Below are 10,908 nucleotides of genomic sequence, written 5' to 3' on the forward strand. Positions count from 1 at the left end.
CAGTAGATGATGAAGGTAAGGTTTTACAGAGTAGAAAAATATTTGTCATTTAGAGACACCTAATTTGAAATGATAGTAATATTGATAATATAGATCTGATATTGCGTTCATATAACTGAATAATTCTTATCTTGATTATAAGTAGATTAATCCGGTACTAGCGACCCATAGCAAAGGTGTAGTAAACCACTAGAAATCAGTGTGACATTTTTTCTGTTCATTTTTAACAGAAATCACGCAGCCGACATATAATGTTATCCGAAAAAGTTTATACAAGGTTTTGATTAAAATCCTTCTCGGTGGGATTGGAGCAGGTTTACCTGGTCGATTCCCGACAACGCTATAGGAAAGCGTAACCGACTCGTGTTGACAGAGTGGACTTTGGTGTCCTGCAAATTTCAACAATTTAATTTAGTTTATTGGAATGATATCCTCCCCGGAGGGAGTGGACCAATCCCGGAGGTACTGCAATACCGGGTCGATCCGCGGCAAAGGTGGAGCAAGCCCCTAGCACTTCGCCATTTTCCAAAAATCAGTTTAATATCGTAGATCCCACATGGGGATCGTATCAGATATTAAGCTGATAAGAACAGATACTACACTTTGATCTTAGCCAAAAGGCCGAGAAGCGATACTGAAAGAAGATTGAAAGTGTGTCCTAGAAAATGTTTCTGTGGACTTGCTAGTGAAGTTCTTTATAGATAGCAGGGCGTAAACGACATGACGTTGGAAATTATTTAAATCTTGATTGCCATATGAGAATGTTTCCTATATGAAAATTCGAAAAAAAACTGTTGCTAGGATTTTCAACTTTGGACAACTTCATCGGACTCTAAAGAAAGTACATGTGGGCAAAAACTTTTAGCTTTTTAACCAACTGCCACAAAACCTCTATTAAGATATACCCACGCACGCCCACACTAATAAGCGCACCTCACATGTCCGCATACATATGCACGGCCGCACTTATAGACACGCACGTGCGTAAACATACTGTGTAAATATATGTATATATATATATCATGAATGTGTGTACATATTTATTTTTTCATAAAAGTAAACGACCACATAATGTTTACGCAAGTATACCCGTAAAAACGACTTGTACGTTTTCTATTGGTAAAAAAATCTTTAAACCTGCCATAAATACATTTTACTAAATGTGATTATACTTCCCATATGATATTAGCCTAGCGTAATATAATGGAGATCTAGTGCATACCTAAATGAGCATTAAAATCATATATTACATATATGCAAATATGTATATTCATCTCAATATTGCATTTATGCAAACATGTATATCCATCTGTATTTATGCATGTGTGGATGGATTCGATGGATATGTGTGTGTATGTGTGTGTATGTGTGTGAGTGCGCATACATGGCTATACGTATGTCATATAGAATTATAAAATTAATGCCACAAAAACCAAAAAAAAAAAAAAAAAACATTCACTCTACGATATGTAATGGGTAATTTACATTCAATGCCTTGTAAATGAACGTTTTGTTTCTAAACACTGTTTTGAAATATGTTTCATTCACTAGGAGTTTTTTCGGAAAACTAAAATCAAACTGTGATATTTGTATACAATATTGTAGTGCGCGTGGACTTCTCAGTATAGGCGGGCGTGGGTCGATGCGTGGCTTCGGAGAGCATACTTACCTGGCACAGGAGATACCGTGATCATGAAGGCGGTTTTCCCAGGGCGAGGCTCACCATTGCACTCCGGTGGTGCTGACCCCTGCGATTAACCCAAATGTGGTTAACTCGAGTGTGCAATTTTTGGTAGCGGGGGACTGCGTTCGCGCTATCCCCCTTACAATATTGGTTTTACCAAAAAATTATCCTTAGCCACCTGTCGACTTAGGAAGCTCTTCTCCGCTTGCTTCTTCGTTAAGTTAGTTTGTCAAAGCAGCCCACTGGAAGAAAAGTGCCTAATGATAACACTGATATGTTATTCCGAAAGCACACAAATATTACAAATCACTCGTTCGAGGATATTGATGTATATCGTAAACGTGTAAAAGTATCGAAATGCAGAAGGAAATTCAGATCAGTATCATGGTAGTCTTTATTTTGGGAACAATAAAGCATTTTTACCATTCAATATGCATGGTTATGGGGCAATATTATAGGTGCTGTGAATCGGTCTTTTAATGAGGAATAATGAATAGTTGATCTAAATGTAGATGTAAATGAGATGTGTGTATGCTAGAATATGAATGCAACTATACTGTTTTTTTTTTTTTTGTGCGAAAGTTCATTATGTTTAGCTTAATTTTCTTCATTATTGAATTTTCTAAGTTCTAAATTCAAGAAAGAAAGACTCAGTTGATATGAAAATCTATGTTCCTCATAATATAGACTATGTATTTCAATTCTAAGCTTATATCTTGTTTGAACCCAGGGAAGTGGGCTATAGAGAAATTGAGTAAGACTCATCGAGTTGTTCCACTCCACGGAAGTATTTAGTAAAAGGCAAAATATTTATCCATTTTGAAGGGAAACCAGAGCTAACAAATGGGAACCTTAGTACCAATAAAAGTGGATCGAGTGCATATAAGAAAGTATAGGCTAAGAAACTTATATTGAAAGAAATCTTGCTATTTTGTTTAATAAAAATCAACGCATGTAATAGGAATTGTATATTCATGATATATTAAATGTGTATAAATATACATGTAGATACATATATTTATATTTTTTTTATGTGTATATACATATTGATATATATATATATGTTTAAATATACATTTATATATATATTACATATAGATTTACTAATATTAATGTACATATATATTTGTATAAAAGGTATGAACAAGAATGAATATCTTCACAATACAAGAGATGTATTTGACCGGTTTCGACTTTGTCTTCGTCAGAAATACATGTATTTCTGACGAAGACAAAGTCGAAACCGGTCAAATACATCTCTTGTATTGTGAAGATATTCATTCTCATTCATACCTTTTATACATTTGTCAACATGAACGCGGTTCATATATATTTGTCTATATATATTTTTGCATCTATATATTTTTATATGTATAGATTAAAAGATATTGTGCAGATTTACCAGTCCTTTGTTGGCAAAATATGAATTATGCTTCTTTCATTCTAACCCCAAATATGTTACCTAGGATTTTATTTAAAGTTTGGAAAATATATATTTTACCATAGAATATCAATCACATATAAAAAACGAAGATATTGATAATTCGTGTTGTCACAGGGACTCAAAAACAAGTATTCCAAAGTTCTACGCCATGGCGATGGTAGTAAATAATTATGTTAAACCTTTTTTACAATATTGGAATTTACATTTAGTGTGATATTCATAACCATATTTTGTTTACATATTTTGTTACTACTGATACTCATGTTCATTTTTATTTACACATATTTATAACAGGGCAGAAAATTAAGGGACTGTTAATAAATCTACCTTACTCATTATAAAACTTATTTACAAGAGTAAGCAAGAAACCTGTCGCTCTCGTTCGCTCTGTAATAACCTCAAAGATCTGTCAGTGAAAATAGTGAACTACATAAAGCCATCATATTATTAAAGTGGTGAAATAAAAGTGTTACGTTACCCATTCCACCACGTTTATTTGTTCCAGCTGCATGCGATACTTTCTTGAACGAGAATTCTCTCTCCCCTTTCTTTGTATTTCTCTCTGTCTGTCTGCCTCTCTCCCTCCCTCTTTCTCTATCTATCTGTGTCTTTTCTCTCTCTCTCACTCTGTTGATAGGGGCACTGAAGACGTGTGAAAGAGGCGCGGGACCTCTTGTCAGTGGTTATGAAGGATCTGCTTTTTAATACTTCTGATTAATACCCTGAGCACTATGAGCGCACCAACCAGTTGTAAGTGTAATTGTTATTACTGTGGTGCAGGTCATCAGTAATATTTTGATGATGAAATTATTTGGTAATCTGTATTACATAAAAATAAACACGCATGATACACAAGTGCGAAAAACACTCTTCTGCTGCAGTACATCAAATCACCCAAATCAGATATTTACATGTCAGAAGGAATTTCCTTCAATGAGGAATTATGTATAGGTTCCTTCCATGAGGAATTATGTATTGGCGGAGAATGTGTTGTTATCGTTATCGCATTAACAAAGAATCAATGTATCGGAATTGCTTTAGTCAATTTTCAAGTATCAATGTATCGGTATCGCTTTTATCAATCCCATGCTACTACAAATAAAAATAATGGAGATAATAATGGAAATACAAGCAATAATGAAACTGATAATACCAATAACAAACAGCAATATTGTAACAACATTGTAACAGTGGCGACAATGTGCAGATTTATAACCGTGTACAGTATCATTTTACTCAGTTTCTTATACATTACTTGTGCACCCTACATTCTTTACAGAGTTGCACAGTTCAAAAATTGGTAAAAGGTTTAAGGCAGGTGCATAAAAGTGGTTACGTTGATTTAGCATTGCTTATCCTGATACTGGTTAGTTGTGATGGATGTATATACTGTGGAGGATCTCAATAATATGACTAGAATGTCATAATAATTAAGGTTGATGCATATAATGTGGAACATCTCAGTGATACGACGAATGACTTGCTAAGTAGGTTTGATGCAAAAACAAAAGATACATCATATTAAAAGGGCCAAAAAATCTGATGAGAGACAAAAGTATTTAATGTCGATGGTATATATGCCAACGATCATACCACGTTGAAAGCACCGCTTCTCGTCCGATCAGCGAAGTTAAGCAACATTGGGTCTGGTCAGTACTTGGATGGGTGACCGCCTGGGAACACCAGATGCTGTTGGCATTTTATTATATATGGTTAAGGTGTTTTTGGATTTTTATATAATTTATAGTAGCACTTACTATATTTGTGTAAAGAAATCAATTGAAATTATGCTTCAGTCTACAGGAAACAGTAAAATTCATCGTCGTTGGAAAGAGGGAGAAGGATAGACAGAAAACAAATATGATAGGAGTAACTAAAGAAAATGCAATTCTGCACTCCAAACAATTCACTAAATTTCTGGTGCTAAACAGATGTTGCAGTAGTTTTTGAAAGAAAAAATAATTGAACCAGTAGAATGATATTAATTATGTTATTAACAATCATGTTAGTAATGATTCCTATAAAAGAACGATAATACAATGATTGCAATAAAGATATCAATCTAACATAAAACTCACGATTAAGTTTTCTTAGTATATTTGTCATCAGTTTTGAAGCTTTGGTACTGTACCATTCCTTGTAACCTTCCAGTGGCAAAAAAACAACAACAAAACACGTAAAAAAGTGAGTGCAGTCTGTGTGTGTTCTTACCGTAAATATACAGGCTGCTAATTCAACCGCTAACGATACTAAATATTCGGTTGCGTGACTGTCTGGGAACACCAGACGCCATATTTTCGGTAGACAGCTGTAGAAATCAATAAATTATAAATAAGGTTAACAAGCATAATCACAAGCATACAACACAACATTTGGTCCAGCTTCTGCGCTAGATAAAGCAGATATAGAAAATTATATATGAAAATATTCCAAGCAAATAATTGCTTATTAGGAAACTGCATATCAAGATAGCGACATGTCCACGACCTTGAAGTACAATAATCTACTATTCCCAATTTGTAATTATTTTTGTCATAATTATCAGTATGATTATTATCGTAATTACTGATATAATGATTAAGATGGCGATGTTCACAATGATTATTATTTTTTCTTACCATGATCACTATTATTAATTGAATGTAATTAATAATATACTAATTATCATTAAAGTAGAATTAGTTATTATCACCAGCCTTTTTACTATTTAATTTTTGCTTAACCCATTTGTCCCGGATTTATGTTCTGTCCCCTGTAGTTTTTGGTGAATTTTGTTACATACAGATGGCTCCACGTTCTCAGCCGGCAAGGAGTCTATCAGTAGGCCCTAGTTACCGATCCTGATTTTCCCAATTGCTGGGAAAATGTGTTTTTCTTATTAATACCATTGTTATCGATACTGTTATTATTGTTATTGATGTTATGATTAATAAATTGTCAATAAAATATTTTAGACAATGAAATGATACAAAAGACCCTTTCCTGAAGTGAAGGAAAAGGATAAACAGGTGAAATAGGTAGTTCTGATAACTGACTATTTGTTAATAAATAACTTGTAGAGCCATCTATTTGTAAATACAATAAATAAACGTGTAATACAGTGGGCATGGCATGTATTCTTGCCACATGGGGCGAGCGAGTTAAATTATCATCCATAATATCACCAGTGTCATTGATATAACCATAATCATGATTTAGATTCATCATTGCAGTAGTATCATGATTACCACTATATTAACAGTAATGATAATATTAATGACAGCAATGATCTTATGATAAAAAGAATAATGATGGATATAATAATACTAGTGATAATCCTAATAATACAGATAAAAAAAAACCATAATACTTATAATACCACCAAAACATTATATGAAAGCATTCAAGGTTTAAGATTCTGTAATAATGAGCATTTCTGCTTATGATTAGCTATACCGTTTAGCTCTTCCTAATGTGCAAGAGATACATTGCATGTGTACACAGATTTATAACCATATACAATGTCTTTTACTCAATTTCTTATGCATTACTTAATTAGTAAAAAGGCATACGGCAGATGTATGGAAATGGTGACAGTTGAGTTAGAATTGCCTATACTGCCGATCGTGGTCGGTTGTTATTGTTGCATGAGTGGAATTGATGTCGAACAAATTGCAAGTAGAACAGCGAAGGGAAGTACAGGAAAACACACGATTATGCCGAAGGCCTTTTCACTTCACTGCTTCATCATGCCTTGATGAAGTAGTAAAGTGAAAAGGCCTTCGGCATATTCGTGTGTTTTCCTGTACTTCCTTTCGTTGTTCTTATTGTTCCATATATTGGGAAGCAGATCTCAGGGATGTGACATATTATTATGGTAATGAAGTTTGATGGAAAAGAGATATATTAATTTTAGAACGGATATAAACAGTGAGCACTGACAGAAAACTGGTTAACGTTAAAGTTTCTCTGCCAAGGATCATATCTCGTTGAAAGCATCGCTTTTCGTCCGACCAGTTACTTTTACAGGTTAAAAAGCACAAACGCAAACACACAGCACAACATTAGGTCCAGTATCCACAACATTGAGGCACAATCATTTTCCCTTTCCGTTATTGCTTTGCTATTTTTAATTATGGATAATATTTATGAATTGCAGATTGGCCCGTTTTTTATTTATCATATTTTTTTTTTTTTTGTAATTATTATTGGTTCTGTAGGCGTTTCATGTGTTTCCGAAAATAATGAAAGTATGGTCTAAATGTGATTTTTTCCCCCCAAGATATGCGATCTGATCATCATTTTTAGAATTAACAGTAGACAAATTCAGAAAAAAAAAAGTTTTCCAAATCTGTGGAGGCTGCCATATTGCAACTTTATATATATATATGTATGTACAAAATGTACATACATATATACATACACACATACACACATACGCACATACGCATATGCTTACATTAATCTTGCATACATTTAGAAACGAAGAGAACACAAATGGACATATTTATATTTCTCAGTTTCAATAGTTTTAGTGTAAAAAATGCACTATTTGTGTAGCCATATTTGCCTAATCCAGCAATTGTCCTCGTTTTTGGTCCGTTATAACGGGTTTTAACGTGGTTTCATTGACAGTTCCCCAGATAGTGTTGCAGTATGTTAGATTTGGATAGATACATGAAAATGGATGCATTTACAGGCATTCATAGTGATAAAATCACGGGTATGGTACAAGATACCACATTGTTTATTAATTTGTTGACGAATAGTGTTCGTATGACTTTTCCACGACAATTTATCGTCAATCATTACTCCAAGAAATTTAGTTTCGGTTTTCCTTGAAAAGAGTTTATGTTTTAACACAAGCAAAAGTGTAGGGGGAAGTTTCTTTTTTTACGATTAAATATAACATAATTGGATTTAACAATATTTAGCGTCAGTTTGTTTGAAGAAATCCAATTACTGATAGTGTTAAGTTTTCTATTGGTGTAACTAATGAGTTGATTAATATCGTTACCTGAAGCAGAGGCTACTGTTATCAGCATATAAGATGAATTTCAGATACGAGGATGTTTTCTCAAACTCATTGATTTTGATCAGAAAACGAAGAGGCCCTAACATTGACCCTTGAGGTACGCCATGAGATAATGGAAGTCGGATTCATTATATTTGTTTGACATATATGAATGAAACGAGCGGTTAGCAGAGCCCCTGACACCACAATGTGATAATTTTGAGAGCAGAACTGGGTGATTAATCGTATCAAAAGCCTTAGATAAATCTAGACATACAGCATTTGTGAATTCGTTATTATCAAAGACATAACAGCCATTTATGTTGATTTATTCCTTGTAAATTCAGTTTGACAATCTGACAGAATACTGTTGCATATGAGATAGTTTTCCAATCTGATATAAATAACCGTTTTCCAATCTGATATAAATAATTTCCAGAGGTTTACTTATTGTGGCCAGAACTGATACGTCTGTAGTCATGAACATTGGATTTTCAACCTAATTTGTGAACTGAAAGTAACTTTTGCTGTCTTGAGTTTATCAGGGTATATACCCTGTGGAGTGGAGCAGGGGACGGGAAATGGCAGTCAAAGTGGATTTAATTATTGGTGCTGTGATGCCATCATTACCGGAGGCAGAATTGTTCAGTTGATTTACTACCTGAGAGAGTTCGGATTCGGTTACGGGATTTAAAGATTAATTTGTGTTGTGTGGAGGCCCCCTGAAACTCATGAAGCTGTGGAATGGATGAGTGACATTGTTAATTAAGTTATGTTCAACATTAGCGAAATGATTATTGATATAATGAAGAATTTGACTATAATCTCGTGAGTGACCTTCCTCTGCTTCTGTCGTTTGATTCTGTGATGTATTATTTCTGTTCAAAATTGAATTGATCTTCCGTATATTCCCGCAGTTATTTGAGTTAGTCATTAATTTTCCCGTATGGCATTTGCTGCGGGGCAGAGCGAATCACTTAAGTGAGATGGTTACGCGCTCCCCTGAACTGAATTCCATATGTAATCGGCCGTTTTGAATATAGGCGTATGAGCTTGTTCTTCTCACTTATGAGAATAATTATTACTGGAATTATGGAGGGTTTGTGATTTTGGTTTGATTAATCGAGATTTTGCAGGAAAATACTTATCATACCCAGCTGAACAAAATATTTGGCTCATTAGAACAGAAAACTAAACCCAACATACATCACTTCAGGAATCCCTAAACTGATCAATTCTGCCCTCGTTAAAATCTCTGGTCGCAAGGAGAGAATTATAATTGATACTATAGCGTACGGTTATAAAAGTCACTCTACTCGGACTTTTAGATTCCAGGCTGTATATTGCTATTCAAAATTATCTACTTTATAAACTGTTGCAGCAGCAATATGTAAACAAATATAGCAGGCATGCTTCCGTAAACAATGACCTCGTTACTTTTTTACGACAGTGGCGTTCATTTGTTTACTTCTATAATCCTTAACCGATATGCTATTCCCCTTATTCAGAAATATAATATAAGTGATCAACAAGGAAAGCCAAGTATGGAATGAAAATATGATACCTGAAGCTTGTCAGCTTCTTAATCTTATGAAAAAGAAAATCGCCTTGTCATTTTAGTATCAACGTTATTAATACGGTTGTAAAATCATACTTTTTTTTTTAGGACACATTCACGGCGCTAGATCTGAGAGCGTGAAACAGCGACTTCACCACCCTGTGACCGCACCAAACGGCGACGCGATCATTCCAAATATTTGTATTTGATGTGACGTGCCATAAGGGTGAAAACTGCATGGCCACAGAGAACTCCAATGTAAACATAGCAACTGAGCGACGAACAGGAAAGCACAAGACTATTCAGTGAGCCTTTTCGCTATAATTCTTCAGAAGGGCAATTTAGAATAAACAAACTGTTTTTTTTTTTTTTTTTTTTTTTTTGGGGGGGGGGGGGTTCTCTGTAATTTGTTCAGCATTTATCGATCTCGAGATGTGATGTCTTTCAGGAGTATTAAAGCGAGGAATGCAAATAATCTTACATTTTCCGCGGTTACGGTGGAAGAAAGTATACATTTTATAGGTTCCGTTTAAAATATCTAAATCTTAACTGATGATATACACACGACAACTACATTGTTTCTATTGATTGGAAGAAAGTGAGGGAGATACTGTAGAATGGGGGAAGAGACTTCACTATTCCCCTCATTCCTTTATTCATTAAAGGAGAGCAGTAATCAATCCCTTGAATGTGTCTATATGCATAAAGAAAAACAGTTTAAAGTGCTACACATGAGAAGAGAGATATCCAAGTTTTCAATTCCAAATTCATTTTGTAATGAAAGGGTGGTCAAAAATGATTTACTTCCAACTTTTCTTATCTAAGACAATGTTTACACACGACAGCCAATAAGAGCATCATATCGGAGTATATCAACCCCTCGACCGAACAGCTATCGCCCTTTTTCTCTGCGACAATATTTACACAAGCTAGCCAATGAGAGAGCCGAATGCCACGAGTTAACCAATCGCAACGCCGGGCTGTTTTTTCAACTCCTTGTCGCAGCAGAATTTTCAGTCGTCCTAGAAACTGAAAATAAAGAGTAAGAGTATTCGAAGCAAGTGTTGTTGTGAGAAGCGACAATAAATGTTATGTAAATGTGTGAAACACAGTAAAGATAAATGAGATTATGTTCTTGACAAGGTAAAAGAGGAGTGTAGTTGGTTTCTAAGGAAGTGGTTGTTTATGAAATCACGAACAAAGTGGTTAAATGTTCTCACATTTTCTTA

The 10,908-nt window shown here is 34.5% G+C and overlaps 4 non-coding genes across 4 annotated transcripts; 2 read left to right on the top strand and 2 right to left on the bottom strand.

The window, feature by feature from the left end:
* Positions 1–440: 440 nt before the first annotated feature.
* On the bottom strand, positions 441–633 carry LOC125030080. The gene has a single exon (XR_007115278.1). It is a non-coding gene; the product is annotated as a U2 spliceosomal RNA (small nuclear RNA).
* Positions 634–1,661: 1,028 nt separating this feature from the next.
* LOC125030040 lies at positions 1,662–1,824 on the top strand. The gene has a single exon (XR_007115243.1). It is a non-coding gene; the product is annotated as a U1 spliceosomal RNA (small nuclear RNA).
* Positions 1,825–2,406: 582 nt separating this feature from the next.
* On the bottom strand, positions 2,407–2,523 carry LOC125030174. The gene has a single exon (XR_007115362.1). It is a non-coding gene; the product is annotated as a U5 spliceosomal RNA (small nuclear RNA).
* A 2,184-nt stretch (positions 2,524–4,707) lies between these two features.
* Positions 4,708–4,826, top strand: LOC125030075. Its single transcript, XR_007115275.1, has one exon. It is a non-coding gene; the product is annotated as a 5S ribosomal RNA (ribosomal RNA).
* The last annotated feature ends 6,082 nt before the right edge of the window (positions 4,827–10,908 follow it).

Source organism: Penaeus chinensis, chromosome 10, assembly GCF_019202785.1.
Source record: "Penaeus chinensis breed Huanghai No. 1 chromosome 10, ASM1920278v2, whole genome shotgun sequence".
NCBI lineage: Eukaryota > Metazoa > Arthropoda > Malacostraca > Decapoda > Penaeidae > Penaeus > Penaeus chinensis.